Source organism: Hyla sarda, chromosome 12 (assembly GCF_029499605.1).
Source record: "Hyla sarda isolate aHylSar1 chromosome 12, aHylSar1.hap1, whole genome shotgun sequence".
Taxonomy (NCBI): Eukaryota; Metazoa; Chordata; class Amphibia; order Anura; family Hylidae; genus Hyla; species Hyla sarda.
Genome location: NC_079200.1, coordinates 52333110 through 52358504, shown reverse-complemented (window position 1 = coordinate 52358504; position 25395 = coordinate 52333110). Strand labels below are relative to the sequence as shown.

Sequence of the window (25395 nt, the reverse complement as noted above, 5' to 3'; positions counted from 1 at the left end):
CTGTCCTATTGATCTCCTCCCTGGTACTACTCCACCCCGGGGCAGAATCTATCCTCTGTCTGCTCCGGAAACACAAGCCATGACAGAGTACATCCAAGAAAATTTAAAAAGGGGATTTATCCGCAAGTCTTCCTCCCCTGCCGGAGCAGGGTTCTTCTTTGTCTCCAAAAAAGACGCTTCCTTACGACCATGCATTGATTACCGCGGTCTTAATAAAATCACTATAAAAAAAATGCTATCCCCTGCCTCTTATCTCGGAACTCTTTGACCGCCTACGTGGCGCCAACATCTTTACCAAATTGGATTTAAGAGGTGCATATAATCTCATCCGCATCAGGGAAGGGGACAGTCATCCTCTGCCTGTTCCTGAGCTACCATGGTCTCAGATTGCTATGGACTTTATTACAGACCTGCCGTTATCCCATGGCAACACAGTTATTTGGGTGGTCGTTGATCGTTTCTCCAAGATGGCACATTTTATTCCACTTCCAGGTCTTCTTTCTGCGCCACAGTTGGCGAAACAATTTTTTGTGCACATTTTTCGCCTTCACGGGCTTCCCACGCATATCGTCTCGGATAGAGGGGTTCAATTTGTGTCAAAATTCTGGAGGGCCCTCTGTAATCAGCTTAAAATCAAATTAAACTTCTCGTCTTCCAATGGGCAAGTGGAGAGAGTTAACCAGGTTCTTGGTGACTATTTGCGACATTTTGTTTCCTCCCGCCAGGATGATTGGGCCGATCTTCTACCATGGGCCGAATTCTCGTACAATTTCAAAGTCTCTGAGTCCTCCGCTAAATCCCCGTTCTTTGTGGTGTACGGCCGTCACCCTCTTCCCCCCCTCCCCACTCCCACGCCATCTGGTTTGCCCGCTGTTGATGAGGTGACCCGGGACTTCTCCACCATCTGGAAAGAGACTCAAGAATCCCTCATACAGGCCTCACCCCGGATGAAGAAACATGCCGACAAAAAAAGAATTCCTCCTGTCTTTGCTCCTGGAGTCAAAGTGTGGCTCTCCGCCAAGTATATCCGCTTCCGTGTCCCCAGTTATAAACTGGGACCACGTTATCTTGGACCCTTTAAAATCAAGTGCCAAATCAACCCTGTCTCCTACAAACTCCTTCTTCCCCCTTCTCTCCGTATTCCCAATGCTTTTCATGTCTCTCTCCTTAAACCGCTTATCCTTAACCGCTTCTCTCCCAAGGTTGTTGCTCCTACTCCTGTCTCCGGGTCCTCAGTTGTCTTCTCGGTTAAAGAAATTCTTGCATCCAAGACGATCAGAGGTAAGAAAAAATTTCTTGTAGATCGGGAGAATTGCGGTCCAGAGGAGAGGTCATGGGAACCCGAGGATAACATCCTCGACAAGGACCTTATTTACTAATTTTCTGGTTCAAAAAAGAGGGGGAGACCCAAGGGGGGGGGGTACTGTTATGCCGAGCGCTCCGGGTCCCCGCTCCTCCCCGGAGCGCTCGCAGCGTTCTTCTGTTCGCAGCGCCCCGGTCAGACCCGCTGACCGGGTGCGCTGCGATAATGTCCCCAGCCGGGATGCGATTCGCGATGCGGGACGCGCCCGCTCGTGGTGCGCATCCCGACACACTTACCAGACTCGTTCCCCTCCTGTGCTGTCCCGGCACGCGCGGCCCCGCTCTCTAGGGTGGGTGCGCGCCGGCTCTTTGCGATTTAAAGGGCCAGTACGCCACTGATTGGCGCATGGTTTTAATTAGTATGTTCACCTGTGCACTTCCCTATATTACCTCACTTCCCCTTCACTTCCTTTCCGGATCTTGTTGCCATTGTGCCAGTGAAAGCGTTCCTTGTGTATCCCAAGCCAGTGTTCCAGACCTCTTGCCGTTGCCCCTGACTACGATCCATGCTGCCTGTCCTGACCTTCTGCTACGTCCGACCTTGCTCTTGTCTAATCCCTTGTACCACGCCTAACTCAGCAGTCAGAGAGGTTGAGCCATTGCCGGTGGATACGACCTGGTTGCTACCGCCGCTGCAAGACCATCCCGCTTTGCGGCGGGCTCTGGTGAAAACCAGTAGCAACTTAGAACCGGTCCACTGACACGGTCCACGTCAATCCCTCTCTGACACAGAGGATCCACCTCCAGCCTGCCGAATCCTGACACCGAATCTCCAACAGATCCCCTTTTTGCTTGACTTTATTGATGTTGCTCTCCCGCTACTTAGGGGCACTGTTGTCTTATGTGGTGACCTTAATCTTACTTTGGACCCCACATTGGATAACTCCACAGGCCGATCTACTATCTCTTATTCTGCTATCAAGCAGCTGAAGAGGGCGTTTCTCACGTTGCAGCTCTGCAATGTGTGGCGGCCTCTCCACCCGTCCGACAAGGACTATAGTTTTTATTCTACCCCCCATATTTCCTACAGCAGGATCGATTATATTATGTTACAGCATAACGCCCTTCCGTGGCTTGTTACCTCCTCTATAGGGAGTATTTTATGGTCAGACCATGCCCCGATCACTTGCACTTTGCGCCTACCTTTCCTCACCAGGGGGGAATGGACTTGGCGTTTGAATGAGTCTCTCCTGCTGGACACAGTGTGTATCGCAAAGGTGGAGCGTACTATTACTAACTTTGTCCTCAGTCACTCGCAGGATACCACTTCCCCCGTGGTGAAGTGGGAGGCTGTCAAATGTGTCTTGCGTGGCGTTTTTATCAAACACGGCACTCGCCTTAAGAAAGAGAAAGCGTACACTCTGCGCCACGCGCTGCAGAAGGTTGCTGAGCTCGAACTGGCCCACAAGCCCGCACTCTCCGCCTCAACGTTGGGGGACCTCCTTGTTGCACATCAGGAGGCTCGGCGATTGCTTGATGCTTCCTCTAAACATGTTTTACAGCTATGCCGTAGCAAGTTTTATGAGTTCGGGGACAAGAGTGGGCGAATGTTGGCCAGAGTGCTTAAGGAACACCTAGCGCGCTCGCACATACCATGCCTTAAGACCCCTACTGGCTCGGTGGCACACACTACTCCTGCCATAACTGATGTGCTTATGGACTATTATACAACTTTGTACAATCTCCCCCCCGCCTCTTCCAGCCCTCGCCCGGACTCCTTCCCCCGTTCTGATGTTCCTGGTATCCCAGAGGATGCGCGGGACTCTTTTGAGGCCCCGTTCTCCCTGAGTCAAATTCTGGGGGTTATTACCTCCCTTCCCGGGAGCAAAAGTCCAGGGCCAGATGGCTTTACCGCGGCCTTCTACAAGGCGTTTTCGGAACGCCTCGCCCCTATGTTACTGGATTCCTTTAATAGGGGTGTCACTGGAAACTCCTTTCCCACAGCAGTCTACCCTGGCTCATGTCGCAGTCCTCCCTAAACCGGGCAAGGACCCGCAGGTCTGTGCCAGTTACAGACCTATTTCATTATTGAATGTGGATCTGAAGATTTTTGCTAAATTGATTGCTCTTCAGTTGGGGCCTCTTTTACCAGGCCTTGTTCATCCGGATCAGGCGGGCTTTGTCCCGGGGAGGGAAGCCTGCGACAACACCCTTAAAACCCTGGACATTATTCATTATGCTAACTCACATAACAAAACCCCTTATGATTCTTTCCCTAGATGCCGAAAAGGCATTTGACTGCATATCCTGGTCTTCCCTGCAGCACACTCTGTCGGCCATTGGTCTTGGCCCAGTTCTCACTTCCAAGATTCTTTCACTCTACCAGACCCCCTTGGCGCGGATAAAAATCAATGGTACCTTGTCCCGTCCTTTCAATATCCACAACGGGACTCGTCAGGGCTGTCCCCTGTCACCCCTACTGTATATATTGATTATGGAACATTTGTTATCTGCCATTCGCCAGAACCCTGATATCTCGGGCATAACTATTGGAGACCATGTGTATAAATGCTCAGCCTTTGTTGACGATCTGTTGGTGTATGTTGCCAACCCCCACGTGACTCTCCCGGTCCTGATGGCGGAGCTGGTTAAATTTAAAAATTAACATGGCCAAATCCGAGGTCTTAAATGTTTCCCTCCCTCACTCAGCAGTAGACCTTATTAAACATAACTTTTCCTTCGCCTGGCCCTCAGGAGGCCTTTCATACTTGGGCACGAAAATCCCGGCTAACCTGTCCCTCCTCTTTTATAGTAACTTCCCCCCTCTATTGTCTCAATTTGATGCCCTTTTACGGTCCTGGAACAGGAAACAGTTTTCCTGGTTTGGAAGGGTAAATATACTGAAAATGACCCTCCTACCTAAACTACTCTATCTTTTACAAACACTGCCGATTAGTATTCCTGCTCAGTTTTGGAGGGCCCTGCAGAGCCGTTTTGGGACTTTTGTCTGGGCCTATGGCCGTCCTCGTATCCGGCGGGGCACGCTCATTTGCCCTAAGGGGGCTGGAGGTGTGGGCCTTCCTGACTGTCGCCTTTATTATATGGCGGCCATGCATGCTCGTTTACTGGATATTTTGCATAACTCAGCCTCTAAACTCTGGGTGCGCATTGCGCAAGATGTTACCCCCCTCTCTTTAGTGGGGCTTCCTTGGTCTTGGCCCCCACCTCCATCCTCCTTGTCTCTCCTGTCGTTCACCTCCAGGCAAACCTTCTCTGCCCTCCATTGTTCTTCAGCTAGAGGGTCTTTGGTGGACCCCTCTGGTCCCTTACTGCCAATCACTGATCACCCGAACTTTCCCCCGGGAGTTGCTTCCAGTGGATTCCTGGGTGGGGTTAAATCTGACCCACTCTGTTTTTTTCACGTGTTGTCTTCTGAGGGCTTATTGCCCCTTGCTGACATATGTCCAGTTGAATCTCCCCATCCCCGTAAGCCTTTTGAATACATAAAACTAAAACATTTCTACTCTTCGGTGTCACGCTTGGCCCACCTGCATCGGGAGTTAACTCCCTTTGAGGGACTTTGCATGGCCCCCCCTTGCCCCCCCCCCACACCATAGGTTTTCTGTACAGATTGTTGCTTTCTCAACACACCTCTTCTTTGCCCTCCTTCTATAGCGCTTGGGAGGCGGACCTCGGCTCTCAGTTCTCCCCGGAGCAATGGCAGAAATGCTTTCACCTTTCACATAAGTCAATCATACCTAACAGATCACAAGAGACGAACTACAAAATACTCTTCTGCTGGTATAGGACTCCGGAGCAGTTGCATCGATGGTACCCGTCAGTCTCTGACCTTTGTTGGCGCTGTGGACAAGCGACTGGTACGATGTTGCACATCTGGTGGGGTTGTCCCTCACTGCGTCCATTCTGGACTTCAGTACGCTCTATCACTCACGATATCACCGGTGTGACTGTTCCGGATTCCCCTGAGGCAGTTCTGCTCTTCATGTTTGACATTTCTACTACTTCCTTCCGGAAATCTCTCTTACGCTATTTTCTGCAGGCTGCTAAGTCAGTTATTCCCCGTAAATGGAGGTCTTCCACGCCCCCGACTGTTGGGGAATGGCTTGCAGAGGTGAATTATTTTCAGCACATGGAGGAGTTAATTGCCTTGACCCCTGCAGAAAATGAAAGATGTACCAAAACTTGTTATGATTGGTCATCCTTCCAGTCTACCTCCGAGTACCATGATCTATTGGCCTTGGGATTCTCTGTGACGCCATGACCCTTTTTTGGCTACGCTTTCTCCCGTCTGTCTTGGTAACCTTCCCGCCCTACTTCCCTTGTTGTTTCTTGTCTGTCTGTAAGACCCTTGTCTCTGTATGTCGTCATTTCTGCCTGTTTCTGTGTTTTACATACCCTCTTATTTTTCTGTTCTTCACTTTTTATCTATATCCCTCTATTCTTTCCCTTCTGAACCTTGCCGCTTTAGCATTGATGTGGTTATTACATATTCTAAGTTGGTGTTCCTTGTTGAGTATACGGATTGCTTTGACATGATGTCCTTCCTGTCTGTTGCGCGAGTAACGGACTCCCTAGTGCTGACCGCACTTTCTGCCATGCACGGTCTTTATTACTTATTCTGTTTTTTTTATCTTGCATTGAGGCCATGCTTAACACCTTGTGCCTCTGCCACTGTCGTGCCTTGTTATTGTTTTTTTGTTTATTGAAAATTATTGAAAATTAATAAAGATTTTGAATAAGAAAAAAATTTACTTTAGGGGTTAAGTAGCTGATCCATCTGCAGCCTCTCCCCCTGCCCCCTGTAACAGGAAGCCTCTGATTGGTTGATGCAGGTGCCTTTCCCAGGCTGCAGGACCAATGAGTGCTTCCTCTTAGCTCAGGGGAGATGACATGATAGAGCAGACACTCCATGATCTCCTGGGGCTTCGCTCTGTACTGTGAGTAGTGATCACACTGAGGCTCCGTGCATCACAGGAAATCACAGAAGCAGGACACGTCAGATCCGGGACGGTTGGGAGGTAAGTCTATTATCATAATAGTAATACACATTGGGGGACATGTATGAAAACTTGTGCAGAGGAAAATTGACCAGTTGCCCATAGAAACCAATCAGATCGCTTCTTTCACTTTTCATTTTTACATGTGGTGTCCCGGTACAGGACTTGGTCCTGTCCCTGTCTAAAGTCCCCTCAGCCAGAGTTCCTTCACTCTCATAGGGCACTCTTGCAGGGCTTACCCCTGGTCGCCTCATGTAAATTGTGTTCATATATATATATCTTTAATGTATAGGAAATATTATGTATAGGACCTTAGCAGGTCACGTGCCTTTAATTATGATTGTACTATGGTTTAAGGACCTTACAGGGTCATGTGATGTACCCAGAGTTTACTGGGTCAGGACTTACAGGTTTGCCGGCCAATGAGCTTTGTCCAGCCTCCTTAACCCCTTAAGGACCGGAGGTTTTTACGTTTTTGCATTTTCGTTTTTTGCTCCTTGCCTTTAAAAAATCATAACTCTTTCAAATTTACACCTAAAAATCCATATGATGGCTTATTTTTTGCGCCACCAATTCTACTTTGTAATGACGTCAGTCATTTTGCCCAAAAATCTATGGTGAAGCGGGAAAAAAAATCATTGTGCGACAAAATTGAAAAAAAACCGCTGTTTTGTAACTTTTGGGGGCTTCCGTTTCTACGTAGTACATTTTTCGGTAAAAATGACACCTGATATGTATTCTGTAGGTCCATACGATTAAAATGATACCCTACTTATATAGGTTTGATTTTGTCGGACTTTTGGAAAAAATCATAACTACATGCAGGAAAATTAATACGTTTAAAATTGTCATCTTCTGACCCCTATAACTTTTTTATTTTTCCGTGTATGGGGCGGTATGAGGGCTCATTGTTTGCGCCGTGATCTGAAGTTTTTAACGGTACCATTTTTGCATTGATAGGACTTATTGATCACTTTTTATTCATTTTTAAATGATATAAAAAGTGACCAAAAATGCACTATTTTGGACTTTGGAATTTTTTTGCGCGCACGCCATTGACCGAGCGGTTTAATTAATGATATATTTTTATAATTCGGACATTTCCGCACGCGGTGATACCACATATGTTTATTTTTATTTTTATTTACACTGTGTTTTTTTTTTATTGGAAAAGGGGGGTGATTCAAACTTTTAATAGGGGAGGAGTTAAATGATCTTTATTCACTTTTTTTTTTCACTTTTTTTTTGCAGTGTTATAGGTCCCATAGGGACCTATAACACTGCACACACTGATCTTCTATGTTGATCACTGGTTTCTCATAAGAAACCAGTGATCAACGATTCTGCCGCATGACTGCTCATGCCTGGATCTCAGGCACTGAGCAGTCATTCGGCTATCGGACAGCGAGGAGGCAGGAAGGGGCCCTCCCGCTGTCCTGTCAGCTGTTCGGGATGCCGCGATTAGCCGCGGCTATCCCGAACAGCCCGACTGAGCTAGCCGGGAACTTTCACTTTTAGCCGCGCGGCTCAGCTTTGAGCGCGCGGCTAAAGGGTTAATAGCGCGCGGCGCCGCGATCGGCGCTGCGCGCTATTAGAGGCGGGTCCCGGCTTCACTATGACGCCGGGCCCGCCATGATATGACGCGGGGTTACTGTGTAACCCCGCGTTATATCAGAAGAGCAGGACCAATGACGTACCGGTACGTCATTGGTCCTTAAGGGGTTAATATATAAAGGGCTGTAGTAAATCAATTCACTCTCTTAGCTCTTGCCTCTCTTAGTTCCGGACTATCAAGCAGCACAAATCTCATCAGCATCAATTCAAGTCAGCTAGGCCAAAGCCTAAGATCCAGCAGCCACTAAAACGTGAGTTACCAAAGCTCAAACTACCTAATCCTGTGTGACTACTACCAGCTAAAATATTATAATTAGTAGCACAGTGGCCTGCATCAAAGCTCATTGCTTCAGAGTCCCAGCACAACCTGTGAGGAACCTGTATCCCGGTTCACTCTAGAGAGACTGTTATGTTTGAAGACTGTTGTATAAAATCCTCAAGTAAAGTTCTTTAGTTTATTCATAAAATCTGCTGTGGATATTCCATTATTCTCCCTACTGCTTCTGGGACGGTTGGCGGTAGGACTATTAACACTAAGGAAACCTCGCCCTGGCATCATGACATCTTAGGGTTAATACCAACAGACCCTACACTACCACTACAACACCCTAGACACAATTACTCTCTCCTGCCCACCACATAAAAATGAAAGAAACTATCTGGTTGCTATGGGCAACCACTTTTCCTCTTTACAGGTTTTGATAAATTTCCTCCAGTGGTTTTGGCAAAAATTACACAAAGATGGTGTCTTGGGAGAATAGAAATGAGGACGCAGTTGTTGTGGTGTGTTTATTTTTTATTTTTTACCAAATAAACCTCAAACAAAAATTGTGTCTGTTCCTAGGCTTAGGCTGGGACTAAACACAATCTATCTGTGGCATTTTTCAAAGCCCACATTGCCTTATCTTTGGTGGTCTCCCCCCCCCCCCTTCCGACAGACGTCTGTCCAGCTGTTACAAAACTAAAACTCCAAGCATGCCCTGACAGCAAATGATATTACAAATACTGAGTATAAACAAATATAACACACCCACAGGGAGTAGTGTCATTTTATTTAAAAAATGCTAAAAAAAAATCCCTTAGTTAACAGTCATGCAGAATATGTTAAAAAGCTTTTTTAGGTTTCAGCCAATCAGAGAACAGCACTGCTCAAATAGAACTCCCAGGAGGTAACATCGTGTCACACATGTGATGTCATAACCATTGTCCACCAGAGAGCAGCACTGAGCAGAAACAACACAGCTCCTGCTCATTCTTCATCAGTGAGGGGCCGATGCTGGACACTGTAGGCGCGCGGGAATGTGAAGTTGAATACATCACTGTGATTGGTAAGTGTCACATTGTTGTGTCCAAAAGGTCTTTAGTGCAGTTCCATGTGCATTTCTATAATAACCATGTAAATAATCTATCTTTTGTTTTCCTATCTTAGATGCACTATTTCCAGGATGTGGAGTAGCATTTCCGGACTATCAAGACGTTGTAATAAGGCACATATTTCCGGACTTACAGCAAGAAGTTGGATGAAGGCATAAACCCTCGAATCACGCACATACACAGACACTTTGCCCAAATTCTAGAGGTAACCTCCTTTAGTATGCCCAGAGGAAGGGCAATACAGTAGCCATGGATTCCCTACAGGTTTCCTCCCCTCTGGAGGTTTTTCCTGTCCTGAGTTAGTTACTGTTCGCTCTTTGTGAGTGATGGAAGGTTACAAAAATCCCCTACACAAACATTTTATTAATAATAAAGTTCCCCTGTTTTTAAACCGTTCTTTGACTTGTTTGACTCATTTATTTTATTTCTGTCTGTGAAAAATTGTGAATTTTTTTTTTAAGTGTCCAAAGCATGCCTCAGCAGGCATCACGTGCAAACCCCTGGGGGGTCCTGAGAACCCCCCCCCCCCATGTCAGCGATCAGTTCAATTCAGACCGGCGATCTGCGGCGATTCCGGGCCATACGGGTCTCCAGTGACCGGGAAAATAAGGAGGACTGGGGGTGTCTAAGACACCCCCGATCCCCCTGAAGGCATAGGAGTAAGGTGGCAGGGGTGCCACCCCTCCTATTCCTGCTATTGGTCGGTCAGAGACGGCTGACCAATAGCAGTTCGGGGGTGGGGGAGTTAGAGTTCTGTTCCCCGCTCTGTCCACCGACTTTTGTCCTGGAAGAGTGAGGAAACTGGTGGTCATCGGCGCCAGAGGTCACTTACCGGGCGGGCAGCGATGAGATATGGCTCCCTAGTGCATCTCCCTGGTGCGCGATCCTATGGAAGCCAGTGAGTTGTTGCCTAGCAACATATGGAGGGCTACAGTTAGAAGACCACTATACAGTGGTCTCTAAACTGTAGCCCTTCAGATGTTGCAAAACTACAACTCCCAGCATGCCCAGACAGCTGTTTGGGCATGCTGGGATATGTAGTATTGCAAGATTTAGAGGGGTACAGTTTGGAGATCACTGTGCAGATCAGTACATGTTGAGAGCTGCAATTTTGCCACAGCTGGAGGCACACTGGTTGGAAAATACTGAGTTAGGTAACAGAACTTACTGAAGGTTTTCCAACCAGCGTGCCTCCAGATGTTGCAAAAGTACAACTCCCAGCATGCACTGTCTGTCAGTGCATGCTGGGAGTTGTAGTTTTGCAACAGCTGGAGGTTTGCCCCCCCCCCCCCCCCCCCCCCACACACACACACACACTCACACACACATGTTTTCTCCTTTTACCCCTTATGAAAAGGAAAAGTTGGGGTCTACACCAGCCTGTAAGTGTAAAAAAATTTACATTTTTACACTAACATGCTGGTGTTGCCCCATACTTTTTATTTTCACAAGAGGTAAAAGGAAAAAAAGACCCCCAAAATTTGTAACACAATTTCTCCTGAGAGGGCGTAAAATGCTCTGCCGACACACAACAAGGCTCAAGAGTTAGAGTGTACTATGTACATTTGAGGCCTAAATTGGTGATTTGCCCAGGGGTGGCTGATCTTATAGTGGTTCTGACATAAACGAAAAATAAATAAATAAATACCCACGTGTGACCCCATTTTGGAAACTACACCCCTCACGAAACGTATTAAGGGGTATAGTGAGTTTTAACACCCCACGGGTGCTTGACAATTTTTCATTAAAGTTGGATAACAAAATGAAAAAAAATTTTTTAACTAAAATGCTGGTGTTACCCTAAATTTTTCATTCCCACAAGGGAAAATGGGAAAAAAAAGCCCCCCAAAATTTGTAACCCCATTTCTTCTGAGTAAGAGCATGCCCCATATGTGGATGTAAAGTGCTCTGCGGGCGTACTACACTGCTCAGAAGGAAGGGAGCGCCATTGGGATTTTGGAGAGAAAATTTGTCCGGAATTGAAGGCCTCGTGTGTCTACAAAGCCCCCATAGTGCCAGAACAATGGACCCCCCCCCCCACATGTGACTCCATTTTGGAAACTAAACCCCTCACGGAATGTAATAAGGGGAGCAGTGAGCATTTACGCCCCACAGGTGTTTGACAGATTTTTGGAACAGTGGTCTGTGAAAATGAAAAATTAAATACCCCTTTTAGGAATTAGGAAGTGAGTGTAGGCATGCGTTTATAGGGGATAAGATTTCTAGGGGCGGAGTACCCCTTTAACCCCTTCCCGACCCATGGCATACATGTATGCCATGGGTCAGCTCCCATTCTATAACGTGGGGCCACGGCGTGGCCCCTCGTCATAGCGGGTCGGGCCTGGCACCTAGCAATGGCCAGGACCCGTGGCTAATAGCGCACGGCAGTGATCGCGGTACCGCACGCTATTAACCCTTTAGACGCGGCGTTCAAAGTTGAATGCTGCATCTAAAGTGAAAGTAAACTAATGCCGGTTAGCTCAGGGAGCTGCTCGCGATCGCCGGCAAAAAAGCGATCAAAAAGTCCAATCATTACAAAAATGGTACCGCTAAAAACTTCAGATCACGATGCAAAAAATGAGCCCTCATACCGTCCCATATACAGAAAAATAAAAAAAAGTTATAGGGGTCAGAACATGACAATTTTAAACATAAATTTTCCTGTAGTTATGATTTTTTCCAGAAGTACAATAAAATCAAACCTATATAAGTAGGGTATCATTTTAACCGTATGAACCTACAGAATAAAGAGAAAGTGTCATTTTTACCGAAACATTTACTGCCTAGAAACGGAAGCCCCCAAAAGTAACAAAATTTAGTTTTTTCTTCAATTTTGTTGCACAATGAATTTTTTTTCCGTTTCTCTGTAGATTTTTGCGTAAAATGACTGATGTCATTACAAAGTAGAATTGGTGGCGCAAAAAATAAGCCATGATATGGATTTTTAGGCGCAAAATTGAAAGAGTTATGGTTTTTTAAAGGTAAGGAGAAAAAAATGAAAGTGCAAAAATGGAAAAACCCTGGGTCATGAACGGGTTAAGGAATTAAAAAGTTAGTGTAGGCATGCCTTACAAGCAGGTAGAAAAAGAACAGTTGGGAGAAATGGCAGGATGCAAAGCAAAGTTTTGTTGGGACAGATTTTAGGTGTGTTCTCGCCCATTAAAAAATTTACTTTAGGGGGGCGTCTCTAGCCATGGTTGTATGAGGACGTGCTGCTGAGGAGCTCCTGCCTGCCATTAGCTATTTTTGCCCTTCTTGTGCCTTGCCTATGGGGAATAGATCGAGGAACAAAAAGAAGAAGGTCTCTGGCATCCCCCCACCACTTCCCATGTCTCTCGACACTTACTTTACCCAGGCCCAGCCCTCCCGCACGGGGACCCCGATGCCTGCTCTGATGCCCAGCACCATCTTGGAACAGCGGAGCGGTACACGCACGGCCCCTCCGGCAGCCACGGCTCTGATACAAGGCCGCACTGAAGAGGAGTGCGCCCGCCCACGGGATCATCATTGCTCACCTCCGGAGCGTTCCGGTGCTCCTCCGGCCATCCCTTCTGAAGCGCTGCGTTCTACGGCTCCTGCCCCTGCTCTCCAGCCCTCCGGCTCTCCCAGGCAGCAAGATGGCGGCATGCAGCAGGCCCACCTTCCTGACGTGGCTCCCGCTCTACTGGTGTGCGGTCTAGAGCCTGGACCCTCACAGAGCCAGGTAAGAGGAACCCCTGAGAGACCCCCAGCCATGGAGGTGCTTCCTGTCAGCGGTCCCCCCACATTGGACTTGCTCACAGGGGATACCCCCAAGGTACCTCACCTACAGCCTCCACTAGGCCCATCCCCACCCTCCTGGAGGGGCACTACGGCTATGCTGCATCTGGATGTCCCTCTCCTGAGACCCGAGGGGGCTTCTCCCCCAGGGTCTCCCCAAGTACCTCCTGCCTTCCTACCGCCACCATCTCTATTACCTGCTGGCCTGGCAGCTGGGTCACCTTCCCCCCCATGGGTGTCTGGCTATTCCTGGGCTGCTGGCTCACATTCTGCCTCATCATCTCCTGCAGGGTCTGCACTAGCTGCCTCCCCTCCGGCCTCTGCACCTTCCAGCCAGGGGCCATCACCCTCGCCCCCTCCTGGCCCTCAACTGCCTCCCACACACCAGGAGGTAGCCTGCAGCTTGGATGCCACCCCACCACTTTTCTGCTCTTTATGCATTGTGATGTGGTAGTGCCTCCTGTCATTGCGGCCTCTGCTCCTATCACTCTGGCAGACCTACAGTCGTTGGTACAGTCTCTCCCAACTAAAGATGATATCTCTACACTGACCCGACAGGTGGTCCTCGAATGCAAGCAAGAATTTGCACAACTACGTTCAGAACTTTCCTCTGTGTCTGCCAGGGTGGAGACCGTGGAGGCGGCACAGGACTCTACTTTAACCTCCCTTCAGGCTTTGCAGGCTGTAGTGAGTGGCCACACTGACCAATTAATCCAATCTCAGCAACACTTGGATGATATTGAAAATCGTAGCCGCAGGAGCAACATCAGAATCCGTGGTTTGCCAGAGGCGGTGTCATCTGGGGAGCTGTGGGAGGCCCTTCCTGCTATTTTCAATGACCTCCTAGACAGGCCTCCTGAGGCGCACATAGAGATGGACCGAGCACATAGAGCTCTGCGCCCACCGAGCTCTGACGACCGCAATCCAAGAGACGTAATCTGCCGGATACACTTTCATGCCCTGAAGGAGGACATTTTGCGACGTGCGAGAAGACGTCGACAGATCACCTACAAGGACGTCCCTGTCCAGTTGTACCCCGATCTCTCACGCCATACACTGGCCCAACGAGCTGCTCTTAAGCCCCTTCTGCAGGTCCTGCGTGACAGGGACTTTCCGTACCGCTGGGGTTTTCCTTTCTCCCTCACAGTGCGCAATAGGGGGCGCGTGGTGTCCCTGCGCTCTCCGGAGGATCTTCCCAGCTTTCTCCAAGCCCTGGATTTACCTGAGGTGGTGCTTCCGGAATGGCCTATGTTGCATTCCCCTCCGTTCCAACGGCCAGTCCCGCCCCCTACTTCACCTCCGCCGAGAGCCCCTCGCTCTGGACTCCCTCCTAGAGGCTCTCGCGGACCCCGAGTTGCCCCTCAGTCTCGCCAGTCGCAGCTGCCCTCGGTGGCTGCTGCTTCTCGTAGGGCCTCGCAACCTCCCACTTGATCTTTCCACTAGAAATGTGCTATTTAGCAGTTGATTGCTCATTTTTATTAATGTTATCTTCTGGTGCTACTGATAGTTGCCATTTGGGGATTTGGGATTATTGTATTAGAAACTGTAATGTCACTATTCTCTCCCCAGTGCCTCTAATTGTGCTTTTTGTATGTTTTTCCCCCTTTTCATCTGACTCATTTTCATTGTCCTCTAGCACTTTTGGGCTCTGTTCAGCTACTGTTACATATTCAGCAGTGTAGTGGGTTCTGTCTCTCTCGCTACCTGACTAACTTTACCCTCCTATAGGTATAGGGCTTCTGGGGACGATCTGGTCCTTGGAACTTCTTCCCTCCTTTACTACTTATTGTTCTTGTTAGTTTCCGCAGCAGTAGTCTCTTCTCTCTGTCTGTCTACTGCTTATTTCGTTACCCCTCTTTTTTCTTTTCTTTTCTTCTTTCTCTTCTCTCTTGTTTTGTTGGTATGTCTTGTGTAGGTGTTTGCTGCTCTTGTTGTGTACTTGTTGTGTTGTGTACTTGTTCTCCTTTTGTTTTGCTCCTTTTTGTTTTTCCCCCTTGTCTTATCCCTGTGTTTTGTTCCCCCCCCCTTTTTTTTTTATCTGACCCCCTATAATATCACCTCATTCCTGTACTAACTCTGTTTTTTTGTTTTCTCTCGGTTTCTCTGAGTTTCTCATGGCAGATCTCAAGATTATTTCTTTTGATGCAAAAGGTCTCAACACCCTGGAAAAAAGGGCTCAGATCCTTCACCATTGTCACAAGCAACGGGCTCATCTGGTATGTTTTCAAGAGACACATTTTAAGGTAGGCCACACGCCCTCTCTCAAACATCCACACTACACCTCCTGGTTCTGTGTTGACAATTCTCTGTCCAGATCCTGTGGGGTGGCGATCACCATTCACAAGTCTCTTCCCCATCAGGTTCTGAACTGTACGATTGCCCCGGATGCACGTTACTTTATCTTTTCTTTAAGTATTGGGGGACACAAATTCACGATTCTTATTGTCTACTGCCCGAATCTCCAACAGATCCCCTTTTTGCTTGACTTTATTGATGTTGCTCTCCCGCTACTTAGGGGCACTGTTGTCTTATGTGGTGACCTTAATCTTACTTTGCGAGGGGGTAGAGGAAGATGGACCAACGATAATCCAGGCGCTGCTAGCTCAAAAACACCGGAGGCAATGGGTTATAGATGAAAGATCCTTGAGATCTATGCAAAAAAGCATATCACCCACGATATAATCTGGATACTGTAGTGCGAGTCGCTGCTATGCTGATGGGTTGCAGGAAGAAACAAGTCGTCCTGGGAGTCAATATTAGAAATAGAGCAGGAAAAAACCCTCAGGTATGGCGCTGCAGACTCTTGTAGACAGATGAGGCGGATGCCAAAGGTAATAGGAAAGTCCTCAGCAGGACATTTTATTTAAAAAAAACAATAAAATGGACAAGATGATGCGTTTCGAGGGTAAACCCCTCTTCATCAGATCAGCATAACATATATAGGACACATGGCAAGTTTAAATACAATGTGAACAGGCGCCAAAAATGCAAAGTGGGCGTGGCTAGAATGGTCAAAGGTCACTACAGGTGTTGCCCTTACACACCTAGCATAGAATCAACAATCATAAAAACATGAAAATATAGTAAGGAAAGGATGTACAATTGTATAGTGTGAACCATGGTAGGCTAAAGGGGTGGATGTTCTGTGATGCTGCATTGAAGCAGCGACATATATAAGTGCAGATAACGGCAGCACTCATCCCGAGATGATTGCTAGGGTCGCGTCGCTAACCACATGGGAGGCGGGGGGATAGAGCCAATCAGCGACGTACAGCTGCATTGACCCATCAGCGGACTGCGCAGTCCGGCCAATCAGCTGGCATTGCCGCGCTGTTTGCAGGAAGCGACGCATCCCTGCTGGTTGTTAGGGACGCGTTGCTACGAATGGGACGATGGAAGCGAGGCCGTCATTTCCGAAGGTCGGAGTTACTAGCCCTACCCCGTGACAAAAGGGGCGGAACATTATAAATAGGCAGCGCGATTAGAACTAGAAAAACACTCATAGGGGTGGGCTTAAAGTTAAGGGCCTACAGCAGTTGCAAATGGACTGCCAGAAATAATAAAATGTAAAGAAAAAGAGGGGGGGGATAAGGAGGGGGAGAGGAAAAGGGAGATTAATAGGAATGGATCATAGACCCATGATTATCAGATGAAGCGTGTCTAGAGAGCCATAATAAATCAGGGCATAGGGGTAACATAACCAAAATGTAAGAATATATGAGTGGTAACAGAACCATAGCTGTCTATGACAAGTATACACATAGAAGTGTAGAATAAAATAGATAAGATGGTTTTAATATAATGATAATAAAACCGGACGTAAGGGGGCAATAAATCACCAACAACCTTGTCGAAAAGAGTGTGACATATAAAGCAGAAGCCCAAATGTCTATGGTAAATTAGATAAAAGAATAACAGTATATAGGAAAATACGGTAAAAAAATTGATATAAAATGAAAGTAAATAAATATAATGAAAAAAATATAAATGTAAATATTATAAATATGGATATATATAGTTAGTACGGTCGAAAAAAAGACATATGTCCATCAAGTTCAACCAGGGAATTAAGGGGTAGGGGTGTGGCGCGATATTGGGGAAGGGATGGGATTTTATATTTCTTCATAAGCATTAATGTTATTTTGTTCCATAAATGTATCTAATCCTGTTTTAAAGCTGTTAATTGTTCCTACTGTGACCAGTTCCTGAGGTAGACCGTTCCATAAATTCACAGTCCTCACGGTAAAGAAGGCGTGTCGCCCCTTGAGACTAAACTTTTTCTTCGCCAGACGGAGGGAGTGTCCCCTCGTCCTTTGGGGGGGTTTAACCTGGAACAGTTTTTCTCCATATTTTTTGTATGGGCCATTAATATACTTATATACGTTTATCATATCCCCCCTTAAACGTCTCTTCTCAAGACTAAACAATTGTAACTCCTTTAATCGCTCCTCATAGCTAAGATGTTCCATGCCCCATATTAGTTTAGTCGCGCGTCTCTGCACCCTTTCCAACTCCGCAGTGTCCCTTTTATGGACAGGTGCCCAAAACTGAACAGCATATTCCAGGTGAGGCCGTACCAATGCTTTATAAAGGGGGAGTATTATGGCCCTGTCCCTTGAGTCCATGCCTCTTTTTATACATGACAATATCCTGCCGGCTTTGGAAGCAGCAGCCTGACATTGCATGCTATTCTGTAGTCTGTGATCTACAAGTACACCCAGATCCTTCTCTACCAGTGACTCTGCCAGTTTAATCCCCCCTAAGACATACGATGCATGCAGGTTATTAGTACCCAGATGCATAACTTTACATTTATCCACATTGAACCTCATTTGCCAAGTGGATGCCCAGACACTTAGTCTATCCAAGTCATCCTGTAACTTATGCACATCCTCTATAGACTGTACCGTGCTACAAAGCTTGGTGTCATCTGCAAAGATAGAAACAGAGCTGTTAATACCATCCTCTATATCATTGATAAATAAATTAAACAACAGCGGGCCCAGTACTGAACCTTGGGGTACACCACTAATTACCGGGGACCAATCAGAGTACGAATCATTGACCACCACTCTCTGGGTACGATCCATGAGCCAGTGTTCAATCCACTTACAAACTAAAGTTTCCAAGCCCAAGGACCTTAACTTACCTGTCAGACGTCTGTGAGGGACAGTATCAAACGCTTTGGCAAAATCCAGAAACACTATATCCACAGCCATTCCTCTGTCAAGGCTTCTACTCACCTCTTCATAAAAGCAAATTAGATTGGTTTGACAACTTCTATCCTTAGTAAACCCATGCTGGCTATCACTTATAATACAATTATCCCCTATGTATTCCTGTATGTAATCCCTTATAAGTCCTTCAAACAATTTACCCACAATGCACGTTAAACTTACCGGTCTATAGTTTCCTGGGGAAGACCTAGAGCCCTTCTTGAAGATTGGCACCACATTCGCCTTGCGCCAGTCCCTTGGCACAATACCAGACACCATAGAATCTCTAAATATCATGAACAGGGGTACAGATATTACTGAACTTACCTCTCTAAGAACTCTTGGGTGTAGTCCATCCGGCCCTAGAGATTTGCTTACATTTATATCACTTAACTTACCTTGTATCATCTCTACATTAAGCCAGTTCAGTACATTACATGATGTGTTACCAGCACTGACCTGGCCAATGTCAGCTCCTTTTTCCCTAGTATATACAGAACTAAAGAACCCATTCAGTAGCTCCGCCTTCTCTTGATCGCCTGTGACAACCTCCCCATTATCATTATTAAGGGGTCCTACATGCTCTGTCCTTTTTTTTTTTGCATTTATATATCTAAAAAAATATTTAGGATTAGTTTTGCTTTCTTTGGCCACCTGTCTCTCATTTTGAGAGGATATAAATCTATATATATATAAAATTCATGGATATAAAATCAATATTAACATAAGGGAAATCAATATAAATATAAATGTCATAAATATAAAATTTAGAGATATGGAGTAAACAAACCCATTATAAATACGCAGTGTTGGGATGTTAGTAAAACCACATAGAAGCACACGGTAAATAAGATGCAAAATATGTTAAAATGTAAACACTCGATAAATTAGTGAGTAAATATTGGACCAAAAGTATATATAACAAATATTGAGTAATTGATACAAGAGAAACAGATAACCCTGTGGACAGATAATAATAATATTGGTGAGGATTACAGGGAGCATTCAATAAGTTCATTAAGGCCTCCGGGTGCAAGAGTTTTGAGTTTATAGATCCAAAAGTTCTCTCTTTTCCTCAATGTACTGAATCTTTGCGGGTCCTCTTTTGAGATGCCTTCAATAGGTGTAACCGTAATGCATCGGAAATCTTGCTTGTGTACCTGAAGCATGTGTCTGGAGACACTGTGTAGCAAGAAACCATGAACGGTGTTGCTACGATGTTTGTTAATTCTTTCCCGTAGGCAACGGATGGTACGGCCCACATATTGGAGTTTGCAAGGGCATTCCAGTAGATATATCACATATTGAGAGGAACAGTTTAAAAAGGTTTTGATATTAAAATGCTCGCCTGTTTTGGTGGACGTGAATTTTTTAAAGCGATTATTAATACTGGCACAACATTTACATCTTGTGATGCTACATTGATAGCTACCTATACTGGTCAAAAAATTATTAGTCTGGCCAGAAGTAGCAGCTCTTAGTCTGCTAGGGGCGACTATATTGCGTAGAGTGCGCCCACGTCTAAAAGTGACCAAGGGTTTGTGGGGTAGAATGTCACATAGGTAGGGATCTTTTAATAGGATCGGCCAGTGTTTGGATAGAATTTCCTTAACCTGCGTATGTTCCCGTGTGAAGGTGGTAATAAAATTGGAGGACCAGTCATAGTTTTTGGAATTGTTGCGTGTTGTTTTAGACAGACATTCGGCTTGTGTCTGTAAGCTGGCCTTCTTGTATGCCGACTCTATAATGGCCTTAGGATATTTCTTCGCTTTAAAGCGAGTTTTAAGAGTGTTGCTCTGGAGTTTGAAATCTTCCAAAGAAGAGCAGTTCTGTCTAATTCGCTTGAACTGACCTTACGGGATGTTAGAAATCCATTTTTTGTAATGGGAGCTAGAAAAGTCCAAATAGCTATTGCTATCTACCTCCTTGAAAAAAGTGCGAGTGCTTAGTCTATTGGCTTCGTCATGAAATACGACAACATCTAGGAATTCTGCATTATTGTGAAAGATATTATGAGTAAAATGAAGTCCCCATGTGTTGGTATTAAGATCATTTAAAAACTCTTCAAGCTGTGGGGAGCTCCAAATCTGACCCACTCCGTTTTTTCACGTGTTGTCTTCTGAGGGCTTATTGCCCCTTGCTGACATACATCCAGTTGAACCTCCCCATCCCCGTAAGCCTTTTGAATACATACAACTAAAACATTTCTACTCTTCGGTGTCACGCTCGGCCCACCTGCATCGGGAGTTAACTCCCTTTGAGGGACTTTGCATGGCCCCCTCCTTGCCCCCCCACACCATAGGGTTTCTGTACAGATTGTTGCTTACTTAACACACCTCTTCTTTGCCCTCCTTCTGTAGCGCTTGGGAGGCGGACCTCGGCTCTCAGTTCTCCCCGGAGCAATGGCAGAAATGCTTTCACCTTTCACATAAGTCAATCATACCTAACAGATCACAAGAGACGAACTACAAAATACTCTCCTGCTGGTATAGGACTCCGGGGCAGTTGCATCGATGGTACCCGTCAGTCTCTGACCTTTGTTGGCGTTGTGGACAAGCGACTGATACGATGTTGCACATCTGGTGGGGTTGTCCCTCACTGCGTCCATTCTGGACTTCAGTACGCTCTATCACTCACGATATCACCGGTGTGACTGTTCCGGATTCCCCTGAGGCAGTCCTGCTCTTCATGTTTGACATTTCTGCTACTTCCTTCCGGAAATCTCTCTTACGCTATTTTCTGCAGGCTGCTAAGTCAGTTATTCCCCGTAAATGGAGGTTTTCCACGCCCCCGACTGTTGGGGAATGGTTTGCAGAGGTGAATTATTTTCAGCACATGGAGGAGTTAATTGCCTTGACCCCTGCAGAAAATGAAAGATGTACCAAAACGTGGAATGATTGGTCATCCTTCCAGTCTACCTCCGAGTACCGTGACCTATTGGCCTTGGGATCCTCTGTGACGCCATGACCCTTTTTTGGCTACGCTTTCTCCCGTCTGTCTTGGTAACCTTGCCGCCCTACTTCCCTTGTTGTTTCTTGTCTGTCTGTAAGACCCTTGTATCTGTATGTTGTCATGTCTGCCTGTTTCTGTGTTTTACATACCCTTTTATTTTTCTGTTCTTCACTTTTTATCTATATCCCTCTATTCTTTCCCTTCTGAACCTTGCCGCTTTAGCATTGATGTGGTTATTACATATTCTAAGTTGGTGTTCCTTGTTGAGTATACTGATTGCTTTGACATGATGTCCTTCCTGTCTGTTGCGCGAGTAACGGACTCCCTAGTGCTGACCGCACTTTCTGCCATGCACGGTCTTTATGACTTATTCTGTTTTTTTATCTTGCATTGAGGCCATGCTTAACACCTTGTGCCTCTGTCACTGTCGTGCCTTGTTATTGTTTTTTTGTTTATTGAAAATTATTGAAAATTAATAAAGATTTTGAATAAGAAAAAAATTTACTTTAGGGGTTAAGTAGCTGATCCATCTGCAGCATCTCCCCCTGCCCCCTGTAACAGGAAGCCTCTGATTGGTTGATGCAGGTGCCTTTCCCAGGCTGCAGGACCAATGAGTGCTTCCTCTTAGCTCAGGGGAGATGACATGATAGAGCAGACACTCCATGATCTCCTGGGGCTTCGCTCTGTACTGTGAGTAGTGATCACACTGAGGCTCCGTTCATCAGAGGAAATCACAGAAGCACGTCAGATCCGGGACGGTTGGAAGGTAAGTCTATTATAATAATAGTAATACACATTGGGGGACATGTATGAAAACTTGTGCAGAGGAAAATTGACCAGTTGCCCATAGCAACCAATCAGATCGCTTCTTTCACTTTTCATTTTTAAATGTGGTGTCCCGGTACAGGACTTGGTCCTGTCCCTGTCTAAAGTCCCCTCAGCCAGAGTTCCTTCACTCTCATAGGGCACTCTTGCAGGGCTTACCCCTGGTCGCCTCAATGTAAATTGTGTTCATATATATATATTTAATGTATAGGAAATATTATGTATAGGACCTTAGCAGGTCACGTGCCTTTAATTATGATTGTACTATGGTTTAAGGACCTTACAGGGTCATGTGATGTACCCAGAGTTCACTGGGTCAGGACTTACAGGTTTGCCGGCCAATGAGCTTTGTCCAGCCTCCTTAATATATAAGGGGCTGTAGTCAATCAATTCACTCTCTTAGCTCTTGCCTCTCTTAGTTCTGGACTATCAAGCAGCACAAATCTCATCAGCATCAATTCAAGTCAGCTAGGCCAAAGCCTAAGATCCCACAGCCACTAAAACGTGAGTTACCAAAGCTCAAACTACCTAATCCTGTGTGACTACTACCAGCTAAAATTTTATAATTAGTAGCACAGTGGCTAGCATCAAAGCTCATTGCTTCAGAGTCCCAGCACAACCTGTGAGGAACCTGTATCCCGGTTCACTCTAGAGAGACTGTTATGTTTGAAGACTGTTGTATAAAATTCTCAAATAAAGTTCTTCAGTTTATTCATAAAATCTGCTGTGGATATTCCGTTATTCTCCCTACCGTTTCTGGGACGGTTGGCGGTAGGACTATTAACACTAAGGAAACCTTGCCCTGGCATCATGACATCTTAGGGTTAATACCAACAGACCCTACACTACCACTACAACACCCTAGACACAATTACTCTCTCCTGCCCACCACATAAAAATGAAAGAAACTATCTGGTTGCTATGGGCAACCACTTTTCCTCTTTACAGGTTTTGATAAATTTCCTCCAGTGGTTTTGGCAAAAATTACACAAAGATGGCGTCTTGGGAGAATAGAAATGAGGACGCAGTTGTTGTGGTGTGTTTATTTTTATTTTTTACCAAATAAACCTCAAACAAAAATTGTGTCTGTTCCTAGGCTTAGGCTGGGACTAAACACAATGTATCTGTGGCGTTTTTCAAAGCCCACATTGCCTTATCATTGGTGGTCTCCCCCCCCCCCTTCCGACAGACGTCTGTACAGCTGTTGCAAAACTACAACTCCAAGCATGCCTGACAGCAAATGATATTACAAATACTGAGTATAAACAAATATAACACACCCACAGGGAGTAGTGTCATTTTATTTAAAAAATGCTAAAAAAAAAATCCCTTAGGTAACAGTCATGCAGAATATATTAAAAAGCTTTTTAGGTTTCAGCCAATCAGAGAGCAGCACTGCTCAAATAGAACTCCCAGGAGGTAACAGCGTGTCACACACGTGATGTCATAACCATTGTCCACCAGAGAGCAGCACTGAGCAGAAATAACACAGCTCCTGCTCATTCTTCATCAGTGAGGGGCCGATGCTGGACACTGTAGGCGCGCGGGAATGTGAAGTTGAATACATCACTGTGATTGGTAAGTGTCACATTGTTGTGTCCAAAAGGTCTTTAGTGCAGTTCCATGTGCATTTCTATAATAACCATGTAAATAATCTATCTTTTGTTTTCCTATCTTAGATGCACTATTTCCAGGATGTGGAGTAGCATTTCCGGACTATCAAGACGTTGTAATAAGGCACATATTTCCGGACTTACAGCAAGAAGTTGGATGAAGGCATAAACCCTCGAATCACGCACATACACAGACACTTTGCCCAAATTCTAGAGGTAACCTCCTTTAGTATGCCCAGAGGAAGGGCAATACAGTAGCCATGGATTCCCTACAGGTTTCCTCCCCTCTGGAGGTTTTTCCTGTCCTGAGTTAGTTACTGTACGCTCTTTGTGAGTGATGGAAGGTTACATAAATCCCCTACACAAACATTTTAATAAATAATAAAGTTCCCCTGTTTTTAAACCGTTCTTTGACTTGTTTGACTCATTTTTTTTATTTCTGTCTGTGAAAAATTGTGAATTTTTTTTTTAAGTGTCCAAAGCATGCCTCAGCAGGCATCACGTGCAAACCCCTGGGGGGTCCTGAGAAACCCCCCCCCCCCATGTCAGGGATCAGTTCAATTCAGACCGGCGATCTGCGGCGATTCCGGGTCATACGGGTCTGCTATTCCTGCTATTGGTCGGTCAGAGATGACTGTCCAATAGCAGTTTGGGGGTGGAGGAGTTAGAGTTCGGATCCCCGCTCTGTCCACCGACTTTTGTCCTGGAAGAGTGAGGAAACTGGTGGTCATCGGCGCCAGAGGTCACTTACCGGGTGGGCAGCGATGAGATATGGCTCCCTGGTGCATCTCCCTGGTGCGCGATCCTATGGAAGCCAGTGAGTTGTTGCCTAGCAACATATGGAGGGCTACAGTTAGAAGACCACTATACAGTGGTCTCTAAACTGTAGCCCTTCAGATGTTGCAAAACTACAACTCCCAGCATGCCCAGACAGCTGTTTGGGCATGCTGGGATATGTAGTATTGCAAGATTTAGAGGGGTACAGTTTGGAGATCACTGTGCAGATCAGTACATGTTGAGAGTTGCAATTTTGCAACAGCTGGAGGCACACTGGTTGGAAAATACTGAGTTAGGTAACTGGAGGGGCAAGCTGTGCATAACTAGCTTGCCCCCTGACTGGTGAGCAGTTAAGGGGTTAAGAAATATACAGGCAAGGTTTTTAGCCCCCTCCCCCGTCTGTTAAAACTTGTTGGTAACTATAGTGGTATGTCCCATGGGTGGGGGGGAAGGAGTGCACCAATCAGGGGTGTAATAGTTTCCCGGGATTTCAGGCACCCTCCCCTGGGTATTTATAGCTGTGGTGCCTCCCTTGCCCCCTCAATCTGCCCAGGACCCGGAGTTTTGACTGCTGGCTGGTATGTGTCTTCCTTTTATTTGTGGCCCGGATGGAGCAGGAGGGTGAGGGCTGGCATGCTCCATTATGGCTGAGCTGGCCTCCCCTCCTGTTGCACCCGAGACGGGTTTGGGAGGCTGGCGTTCCTCTCACAGTCGCGCTCTCCTACCCACTATGACCCCTGTGAGCCCTGTCCTGCCCGTTCCTTTTGCCCTCTTCCCTGCCCGTGGCCAAAGCCCTCTCCCCTGCCTGTACCTGTATCCCTCCCTATGGACGTGCTCCTTATGAGCATGCTCTTCTGTTTTCCTTGCCCCCCCCTGTCCCCCTCCGTCTCTTTTTCCTCTTTGCGGTCCCCTCCGTCTCTTCCCCCCCCCCCTGTTCCCCCCCCC

The 25395-nt window shown here is 46.4% G+C and overlaps 1 long non-coding RNA gene across 1 annotated transcript; it reads left to right on the top strand.

The window, feature by feature from the left end:
* Positions 1 to 23512: 23512 nt before the first annotated feature.
* Positions 23513 to 24081, top strand: LOC130296350 (uncharacterized). The gene is made up of 2 exons (XR_008849186.1): positions 23513 to 23638; positions 23740 to 24081. It is a non-coding gene; the product is annotated as an uncharacterized LOC130296350 (long non-coding RNA).
* Positions 24082 to 25395: the final 1314 nt, after the last annotated feature.